At 51.9% G+C, this 10,898-nt stretch overlaps 1 non-coding gene across 1 annotated transcript; it reads left to right on the top strand.

Annotated features, from left to right (window-relative positions):
* Window positions 1-5,397: 5,397 nt before the first annotated feature.
* LOC125158733 (U6 spliceosomal RNA) lies at window positions 5,398-5,504 on the top strand. Its single transcript, XR_007149467.1, has one exon. It is a non-coding gene; the product is annotated as a U6 spliceosomal RNA (small nuclear RNA).
* Window positions 5,505-10,898: the final 5,394 nt, after the last annotated feature.

Genomic DNA, 10,898 nt, shown 5'->3' with positions numbered 1-10,898 from the left:
CAGCCTAGAACTTTCCGTATCTACCTGCAGAATAGGACTCCCCTCGACGGATTGCTAATGATGAAAATTCTAGGTGATGTAGCAGTCTCCCTACCCATGCTGACCCCGGCCCATATTTGGCATTTCTTTCAGAGCACAATTCCTGCACTTGGGGGATTTAGTTGGGATCCCAGCACTCCTGCTTAAGGTGGGAGAAAGCTGAGTGAAGGTGTATGGGTTCTAAACCCCCGGTGAAACTAACTTCTGGGGAAGGACTACAAATCTTAAAACCAAAGGAAGGTAGAAAATAGAGATAAGAAGTAGGCTCCCCTTCTCTGCTGTAGTCTCCCCCCCCCCACCCCCCACCCCCAATTCTTTTCTGTTTTAATCACAGGAAGAATGATTAGTCAGCCGAGGAAGGACGGCAGAAGAAAGCAGATGAGTTTATGAGTTTTATCTGGCTGGGGTCTGCCTGAGCCACAGCCATGTGACTACCTGGCTGACCTGGGGTCTCCATCATGTCCCTGCCTGTCCACAAGACGGATCAGGCTGCCCTTCTCTACCGCCCTCCCGCCAGGGGAGGGTTGCTAGGATAATTATAGCCTACTTGTTTTTCTCTTCTCCTACTCCTTGGGGTCCTATTTATTTATTTATTTATTTACTTATTTATTTATTTTTACTTTCTCGGGGGACGGAGAAACTTCCTCAACACTGTGGCAAACTAGAATCTGGAAGCCTCCCTCCAGCAGAAATAGAGGTTAGATTCTCAAAAGTCATCCCTAATTTCCATCCACTGTTATCTGGGGACCCATTGCTCTGCCCTTCATCTGGGCAACACAGAGCTTCTCCCCAAATACTTAGGCCCTCTCTGGCGTCTGCGAAGCTGCTCCCCTCCTGCGATCCTGCGCGAGTTGCAAAATCCCCCAAAGCATCAATTATTCCACTTGCAGAGTGGGGAGTATGATACCTACTTCGTAGAATTTTTGCGAAGATTCAACAAAACAAAATACATAAAGCTCTTAGCCAGGGACTGGCAAAAGACAGCCTCAAAACACGGTAGCTCTTATTCCTTGGACTCACATTTGTCTGAGCTCCGTGGACGAAACAAAAGGAGATGGTAAAGGTTAGGGAGACAAACCAGGGAGGAGACTCCAAGAAGACACGTTGAAGGGGTAGGTTCGGTTAAATGCAGGAAAGAAGCCTGGAAGAAGGAAGGGAACAGGTGGGCTCCCTGGAGACCGGCCTGCCGAGGAGGACGGACTGGACGGAACGAGACAGAACAGAGGGATAGGGACAGACAGACAGACAGACAGCAGATGGGAAAGGAAGGTGGCATGACAAAGGTGGGGGGGGGGTGGAACCCAGCTGGTGTGAGACAGACAAGAGGTGTTGGGGAAGAGAGAAGGAAAAGAGCAAAGTGAGGGGGTGGCCAAAAGGAGAGGGGGAAGCAGGGGCAGGACAGACAGACTGAGAGCGAGTGGGGAAAGCATAAGACGGACAGACAGATGGCAGGGACAAGAGGGTGCCCTGGGTTGCCTGCATTCTGCTGTGTTTACCAGCTAATTGAGTTAAATTGTTGTCAGAGATGTAATTAAAGGGTAGAGAGAGCTCTCTGGCAGGCCCGAAACAGATGGAGGGGGCTTTAATTGGTAATTAAATTCTTCCCTGGCAGCTGAGGAAGGAGCTTGTGCTTCAGCCTCACAAGGCCACGGGTGGCCTTCCCCCCTCTCTTGGCCCCTCTCAGGGGCTCTTTGGGGAGGGGGCTGGGCTCTGCACACCAGCAGCCTGGCAGGCGGGGAGGCCTGGTAACTGCAGGAGAATGCCAAAGCAATCCTTCCTCCCTGCCCGGCTGGCTCAGCTCCCATGGGCTTAATCCAAGCAACCCTCCCCGCCCCCCACCCCCACCCCCCACCCCGTGCCTGCCCCTTCCTAACCTCCGGACTCCCACCCACCCAACTAGCATTGACCAGTGAATTCCTTCGTGGCCCCTATTGCGTCACTCTCGGGATCCCAGGGAAGAATAATGAGTTCTGGCCCCGCATCCGGATCGGCTCGGGAAGGGTTAGTTGGTTTAGTCAGGGACCCAGGCAGACCCATCTGTTGGCACGGCTCCCGTGAGCCTCTCAGCATCTGCCCCCTCCCTGCTACCCTCCCTTTCAAGGAGGCACCGTGCAAAGATTCCATTCTGCCTGGCACATCACTGGCGCTGACTCTGCACCCGTCCTCGCCCCCCCCCCCCCCCCCCGGCCACACATAACCCCCCAGCAGCAAATAAGACAGGATGGGATCAGCAGCCTTGATGGGCAGATTAGTTAGACTCTCAAAGATGTGAACGTTTACACTAATCGGCTTTCAACTCCAAATCTCAGTTTGACCTGCATTTCACTGGAGAAGGACCCTGGGGACAGCAGATTTCCCCGAAACCCGCATATTCTCGACTTGTTCCACTTCAGAAAGAGATAAGTACAAAGACAGCAAAGAGGCGAGGCTTTTAAAAAGAAAGCTGAAAGGGAAGTTGGGCAGAAATAAAATCCAAGACAGACATTGCGGAATTCTTGTAAAATGCATGGCTGACTGTGAGTCAGTAATCCGGTGCTGCTCTTGCATCAGTAAAGCTCCATGCTGGATGCATAAATAAGGGTCCTGGGGATCATTGTCTCATTATAGCTCAGCTGATCAGACAAAAGTTCTTTGTCTTGCTGTGGGCTCCTCGCTCCTCAGGGCCCAGAGCGTCATGGAGGAGCTTAGAGGGGTTTCTGGGAAGGGCCATAGAAATGACAGAAAGGTTCAGGAAGCACAATGCCCAGCTGTATGGATTTCCACTTGGTTCTTGGAGGTCCGCTCTGCTGTTTAACTTGAGCCCCACATATGCTGTTCTCTCGGCCAGGAACTATGATCCCTGCCCTCCCATCCTCCTTCCCCAGACGATCCTGAGGCCACAGCCGTGCCCTCCTCTCTTCAGGACGCTAACCCTCACCCTGTCTCCCCTCTCCCAGCATCCGCACGTTGCTAGTTTAGTTCTGATTCCCTCCTAAGGCTGAAAGGCAAAGGCCAAGGACCCTATTTCACTCCCCGCAATCTCCCCAACACCTCCTGTAGGACCTGGCGATTGGTAGGTACTGAATCCTTTCTTGCAGAATGAAGAAATAAGCCCAGAACACTCAGCATGGAGGCAAACTCTGAAAGCCAGCAGTAAAGTTATGCAGATGAGAGCGTTAGAAATGCAGCAGGGAGTTAGGCTGGCTGCAGGGAGGAACTTTTTAAAACTCTTCCTATATTTTGCTAAGGGAGAATGAGGGAAATCTCTTTTATTTTTATTTTCTGTTTTCAAAAATGTTGTTTAATTTCTAGCTAGTTAACCATAGGATATCTTTTTTAGATATAGAAAGAAGACAAAGTCAGGGGCATCTGGCTGGCTCAGTTGGAAGGGCATGTGACTCCTGATCTTGGGTCATGAGTTGGAGCCCCCCGTTGGGCATAGAGATTACTTAAAAATAAACACATAAATACATATTTTTTTTTAATTTTTTTAAACGTTTATTTATTTTTGAGACAGAGACAGAGCATGAACAGGGGAGGGGCAGAGAGAGAGAGGGAGACACAGAATCTGAAGCAGGCTCCAGACTCTGAGCAGGCAGCACAGAGCCCGACGCGGGGCTCAAACTCACGGACTGTGAGATCATGACCTGAGCCGAAGTCGGACGCTTAACCGACTGAGCCACCCAGGCGCCCCCATAAATACATATATTTAAAAAGATAGGAGACAAAGTCAAATTGATGGCCTCTGTCTCCACTGTGGGCGGCCAGGAGAGTGAATGTAATGGCTCCCAAACACCAGAACCCCTCCCTCACCATCGGAGATTTTTAAATCTGTAAATTTAGGGGCCCGGGGAAGACACTGTATTTTTAAAATCTTCCTAGTAATTCTAGTGATTGACAGATTTAGAAACAACTCAATTAAATGTCAGGTTTCTCTCAGCTGCAAATATTTGTTTTTCTTTCCTTCTGCGTGTTGCTCCCCCCTCCGCCCCCTCCGCAAGATGAATCAGTCTGGCTGATTCTAATAAACCTGAAAGAAAGCAAGCTTTGGGAATATTGACTTCTATATTCTTCACAGAACCTGGGCAAATGTAGGAGTGAAACCTGCTTTGCTGAGTGGGTCCTTTCACTCCTAGCTGAATGAGGTTATGATCCCTGGTGACCACCCTCTACGTTCCCTGTTGAAAAGGACCAAATTGAAAATGAATATGATTTTAACCCTCGTTTAGCAGTCCCATCCCACAAAACATTACTGAAATACAGAAGTTGTCAAGGTCAGGGACCGCTGGAGCTGAGGGCTGAGCCCTGCCTTTGATTTCTGGTCTTGGCCTCTCTTGTTTGGTATCCTCCCCACCACATATTGATGAAGTCCACTGGGCTTCCCCAAGAAGGCTCCAGCTCTCTCCGTGCCTGAATGGACCCAAGCCACATCCCTTCACCCAGGAGGTCAGGGTTGGGGAGGTCAGGAGAGGAGATGGGTGGCATGCCTCCCACCCCCACCCCCAGGCCGTCTCATCCTCCTCCTGCCTCTCAGACACCTGCTGGTGTAAGACTTCTCCTGAATGCCCGACCTTCGGAGGCCACCACGAAGCCACCGCAAGGCCTCGGGGGCCTGCAGGATCAAGCATCTCCCAGAGTCGCTTCCTGGCCCCTCAAAGCTGACTTGCCACAGGGCCGAATGCAGCTGTAAAACCCAAGCCTCTTTATTGTTGTGCATTTCCCTTCTGTATCCTCTGTGGCCTATTATTGAGACCCGCAGAACTGAGAGCTGGAGCAAATCTCAGGCTTCTCCTGGTATGACAGTTTTCAAGTCCCGGATTTGGGCAAAGCCTGCTGGGGAGGGGGCTCTCCTGCTTCAACCAAAGCAGTTCTGCTCTTTTTCTGTTTTTATACCGCATGTTGGAGTTCTGGTCTGTGGTGTGCTGGTAAAATGGAACAGCGGCCTGTGGGTGGTTGTGAAGTCCCGATTTGGCACATTTGCCAATTTCTGTGGTGCCAATACTCCCACCAAAGCCCTATTTCAAACTACCAACTGGAAGTCACCTGAGGCAAAGTTGGGAAATGCACATCAAAAGCTCTTGGAAGCCCTCGGCAGATCTGGTGCTGGTCCTTCTTTATAAAAGAACTGTTGGGGCGCCTGGGTGGCTCCGCCGGTTAAGCGGCCGACTTGGGCTCAGGTCATGATCTCGTGGTCCTCAAGTTCAAGCCCTGCGTCGGGCTCTGTGCTGACAGCTCAGAGCCTGGAGCCTGTTTCGGATTCTGTGTCTCCCTCTCTCTGACCCTCCCCCGTTCATGCTTTGTCTCTCTCTGTCTCAAAAATAAATAAGCGTTAAAAACAAAAAAAATTTTAAATAAAATAAAATAAAAGAAGTGTGAAGGGTGCTCGCTTCGGCAGCACATATACTAAAATTGGAAGGACACAGAGAAGATTAGCCCGGCCCCTGTGCAAGGATGACAGGCAAATTCATGAAGGGTTCCATGTTTTCGTAATTACACCTGTTGTTAAAAATATTTTAAATAATAATAAAGAAAAGAAAAGAAAAGAAAAGAAAAGAAGTGTGAAGAGGGGAGCCTGGCTGGCTCAGTGAGTAGAGCATGCAACTCTTGATCTCGGGGTCATGAGTTTGACCCCCACATTGGGCAAAAGGTTTGCTTAAAAAAAAATAAAAGAAGTATGCAGACCACCGTCTAGCACTGTCTTTTTAAAAAATTTAATCTATTTTGAGAGAGAGAGAGAGAGAGAGAGAGAGCACATGCGTATGTTGCGTGCACACAAGCGGGGGAGGGGCAGAGAGGGAGGGAGAGAATCCCAAGCAGGTTTTGCGCTGACAGCACAGAGCCTGATGCGTGGCTCGAACCTATGAACCCGCGAGATCATGACTTGAGCCATAATCAAGAGTGGGACGCTCAACCGACTGAGCCACTTAAGCGCCCCTAGCACTGCCTTTAAAATATAAGGCAAATGTTGTTTTGGATTCTGTGTCTCCCTCTGTCTCTGACCCTCCCCCGTTCATGCTCTGTCTCCGTCTCAAAAATAAATAAACGTTTAAAAATAAATAAATAAATAAATAATATATAAGGCAACTGAGGCCCAGAAAGACTAAAAGAACGGCTGAGGGTCACACAGTTAGCCAGGACCAGTGTCCTCCTGACACCCAACCTCTGGATGCCACACTATATCAATCCGGCTCAACCTGCCCTAGGCAGCTGGGGGAGAGGGGAAAGCAAAAATCATCACAGACAGAGCCAAGGCCACGGCTCCGGGGATAGAGTGGCAGCAGATATGTCCAGATAAAGGTCAGAGGGTCTTGAAGCCAACCTTTGCGGGCACCTACTTGGTGCTTCTCCTTCCTCTTCGTGGGGGCAGAAATAAAAAACTCACCCCAAATCATAAAGCTTTAAACTCAAACTCAAAGAGCCCTATTTTCCACCGACCTCATTCTCATCCCCAGGGAGTGAATCGTTCCCCGTTCCTGGCTCGGATCTCAGGAGGCACCCTACCTTGCCCTCCCCGGGTCTGTCTCCCAGACCTGCTGCAAGCCCTTCCTTGGACGATGCCATCTATGTCGTTGAGGGGGGAGCAGGAAGGAACTGGGAAAGAACAAGCCCTTTCAGACAAGTCCAAGAATGATTATTTTAGCAGCTCTTCTATTCTCTTCCTGGGTAAGAAGCAAGGAGAGAGTGAGGTGGATGTCAAGTAAGGGAGCTTGATCTCCTAGAGCCCCGGATCCTAGCTCTGGCTCTGCCACCAATTGGGTGGGCCTCTTTCCCTCCCTAGGCATCAGTTTCCCCATCTGTATAATGAAAGGTTAAAGCTGATGCTTTCTAGCATCTCTTCCTTTTAAAATCCTATGAACCACTAGGGAGGAAATGTGTAGGCAACCGTCCAATAATGTTTTCCCCCTACTCCTGCATCCCACTCTTTTTCCTGCTTCCGAAGAACCTTCTCCTTGCACTTCTGAAGATGCTCCCCACTATATAGACAACACCCCGCAGAGGCTCCCTCCCTCCGATTTCTCTGCACATGGATAGGAGACCCCGAAGTCTCCTGGGCCTGCCTTGGCAGCCGGTCTCCTGTTTCCTAGGGATTCTTTGTCACTGTGCTTCTTCCCAAGGAGCTGGGGTCACAGCGCCAAGGAGAAGGAATGAGGGGTGGGGGTCATCTTTTTCCCCTCTAGCCTCTGCCCATCTCTTCCTGCTCCAGTCTGGTTTGCCAGTGGAGGGGAGGGAGGGTAGAGGGAGGTGGGTGGCAACATAATCCCATGGCCCCCAAGCCTGTCCTGCGGCTTCTCACACCACTGTCTTCCCCTCCACAGAAAGAAAATGGGTCACGCTCAACAAGGGCCATTATTGCCAACCTGGCCCTGCTGCTCCCTGATACAGCCCAGTCCTCCCCCGCCAGATCTCATTAAGGGGTCGCCACTTATGCTTCCCAGCCGCCCCCCATCCATCTTTGGCCACGGATGACAGACCGGGCCCGGGGGCTGATGTCCGGCAGGTGACAGGGTTAATGGCAGAAGAGGGCAGAGGGCAGAGGCCAGCCAACTCACAGTGGCGGGAGGGCAGCCTGGGGAGGCCCTGGGTCCATTCCAGCTCGGCAGCCCCTCAAATTACAGCACCTGGGGGAGGGATGAGTCCTGGACTCCTCCATCCCTAGGGAAGCAAGGTGGGCAGGGTCTGTCATCTTGGGAGCAGATGGTAGGAGGAGAGAATGTTAGCCTGGGAAGAAGAGTAAAAAGTCCAGGGTGCGGTGGGGGCGGGGGGGGGTGCAGAGTGGGGGTGGGGGCAGGGCTGGAAAGAGGAGGAAAAAAAAAATCCCTACAGTATAAAGAATATAGTATATAAAAAGCCACTGTGTATGTGGGCTCAGTGAAAACATTTATCCCTGGGATCCCTGGGTGTTCCTTGGCAAGAAACACATTATCCTGGTGATGTGCATGAAGTCAGGTGAGTGTTTTGGAGGGGGTGCCCATCACTCATTTTGTTTTCCTCCCGGCTGCCTGTTACAGTGGCCTGGCACTGTGGTTAGGGGCAAGGTTCCAGACTCAGACAATGTGGGTCCAAATATGTTCAGATCCTTCCTGTGTGAGCCCAGGTAAGTTACCCAACCTCTCTGAGCCTGATTTTCTCCTTCTGTGCAATATCTCTCTAGAAGTACTGGCTCCCAAGAGGATGAAATTAGACAGCGAGTGGAAAACACAGCACCGGGCCCGCCGTGAGTGTTCGGGAAGGGCTGACTGCTCTCGGTAGGAATGCACTGCTGGCGTTATTACATCACCTTTGCAGCTTCCCATCCATCCCCGGGCTTTTTCCCAGGCCGTCTGCCTCAGGACCTCCCTGCATTTGACCTCCTACATGCTCATGATCACCCCCTGGCCTGCTCTACTCACTCCCAGGAAGCTGCTGAATGCTGCTTTGGGGGCAGCTGTCCCCCCATCCCCCCACTGCTCCCAGAGAGGAGGCCCCACAGTGGCAAGGGTTAGTCCCTCCGGGCCTTTGAAGCCTGGAAGGGGGAGGGGCTGCCCTGCGCTCCCGACCTGGGGGGGTCGGGGGACCAGGCTCAGCCCCCCACCTCCCACCGTGGGAGGAGAGCCAGGAACAATGGGCAATGGAGGGCTGGCCCCAACGCTGGCCAGCTGGCAGGCAGGGGCGGGGGTGGGGTGAAGGTGGGAGCCTGCCCTCCCCAAAGCCAGCAGAAAGTGCTTCAAGAAAGCTGATAGTGCCTGGGGTCTCCACCAGGACCTCAGATACTGAGGGTATCCCATGGAGAGGAAGAGAAAGATTGTTGCAATGTCACCTCCTGGACTGAAGTTGTCCAGAGCCCTTGGGAGGGGTTGCAGGGAGCCCTTCCTCAGTTCCAAGCACCCCCCTCCCCGTCCAAGCGCACCCCAATCTCAGGGTAGGTAAAGGAGCCAGAGCACTGTTCTGCCCTCCTTCCAGAGCCTGGATGGAGTGGCTCCCCCGGGTGCTGATCGCCTCCATTAGGTCCTCAATCTTGCGAGGATAATGCATGGCCCAGGCTGGGCCGGGGGAGGAGGCCCCACCGGCAGGGAGCCGGGAGGCAGGACGCAAGGGCCTGAGCAGAATACCAAGTACCCAGCAGCCAGCCTGGGCCTGAGGCTGTCCCTGGTGGCCAGCAAACCCGGCTCAGGCCAGAAAAGATGTGGGGGGGGGGGTCTGTCCCCACCCTCCCCAGCCCCTGGCCACCTCTGTGCCCTCGTGCCAGCTCCACCAACTCCCTACTGTGGCTGAACTCCCAGAGTTCACCTTTGGGAGGCCTCACCTTCTCAAGGCCATCAGCTCTGCGTGGTGCCAGGATCCCGGGTAGCGGGAAGACGCATCTCATCCACTCAACTAGACCAGAGTCCTGCTCAGCTCAGAGCCTCTGAGGAGGGCCTAGCAAGAGCAAAATAAAAACACCCTCGGTGGGGGTGGGGAGACTCAGACAGAGTGTTCTTCCTTTCATTGTCTGCCCACAGTTTTAAAATGAAACCAACTATAACGCATTCTTCCAAAGTAACTTTTGCTATGATGCAGTCCCCTTTGGGATGCTTGGGTAGCTCAGTCGGTTGAGCTGAGCGTCCAACTCTCAATTTCGGCTCAGGTCATGATCCCTGGGTCACGGGATTGAGCCCCATGTGGGGCTCTGTGTCAACAGCTCGGAGCCTGCTTGGGATTCTCTCTCGCCCTCTCTCTCTGCCCCTCTCCTACTTGCTCTCTCTTTCTTTCTCTCAAAATAAGTAAACATTAAAAGAAAAAAATTTTTAGATTTTCTCTGTCTCCCTCTGCCCTTTACTCATGTGCACGCTCTCTCTCTCTAAAAAATAAAAATTAAATTCAGTCCCCCTTGGGATGTTGCTGTCTTTCCCTGCTCTAACCTCAGTGCACCCAGCCCAATCTCTTCTTTTGCTTTCCTTTGGGAAATGCTTCTGTACCACCATGAGACCACTGTGTGGTTGATAGAGCCCTTTCACTCCTGTGGACACATCTGACTGCCCCCACCCTGCTTAGTAGGGGGACAGGTGTTACTGTCCCCGGAAGGCAGTGTAGCCTAAGAGTTACAGGCTTGGGCCCTGGAGTCAGACAAATCCAGGTTGTAAACCAGCATCCCAGCTGTGTGACCTCAGGCGGGCTTCTGCACATCTGGTGCCCGAGTTGCCTCATCGACCAAGTCGGGACTAAACTAGTATTATATACATTCGTTGTGAGAATCCGTTAAATGAGATAAAGCATTTAGCACAATGCCTGGGACATCATCAATGCTTAAAAATGGCAAAGGGAAAAAAAGTCTTAAAAATCACTATTTTAGGGGCGCCTGGGTGGCTCAGTCGGTTGAGTGTCCGACTTGGGTTCAGGTCGTGATCTCCCAGTTCGTGAGTTCAAGCCCCGCATCGGGCTCTGTGCTGACAGCTCAGAGCCTGGAGCCTGCTTCAGATTTTGTGTCTCCCTCTCTCTCTGTCCCTCCTCCTGCTTGGACTCTGTCTCTCTCTCAAAAGTAAATAAACAGTAAAAAAAAATTTTTTTTTTAATCCCTATTTTATAGGAGAAGGAAATGAGGTCCTGGAAGGTAAGAGGTTGGGCTCAGTTATAGGACTAGAGGCATGTGGTCAAGCTCTTTCTCCACCAACACACCGGACAGGCTATCTTCCTGCCCTTCCCCGCCCTCCCCCCCACCCAGTTCTCTCTCACTCTCCTGCCCCATCTCTCTGAATTTTCTCCCAGGGTTGGGGAGCAGACCAGGCTCCAAGCCTCTGAGCAATCCCTACACATGAAAGTCTGGTTCTCTCTTCCTGTCAGGACCGGGTGGAAACGTTTGCAGTAATGGGAGCAGCGATCAGAATTCACAATTCATAATTCACCCATGATCAGATGTAGGGGAG

The sequence above is a fragment of the Prionailurus viverrinus genome, unplaced genomic scaffold (genome assembly GCF_022837055.1).
Source record: "Prionailurus viverrinus isolate Anna unplaced genomic scaffold, UM_Priviv_1.0 scaffold_35, whole genome shotgun sequence".
In the NCBI taxonomy this organism is placed as follows: Eukaryota; Metazoa; Chordata; class Mammalia; order Carnivora; family Felidae; genus Prionailurus; species Prionailurus viverrinus.
Note: the sequence above shows the minus strand (reverse complement) of the source record. Positions and strands in the feature narration are given on the sequence as shown.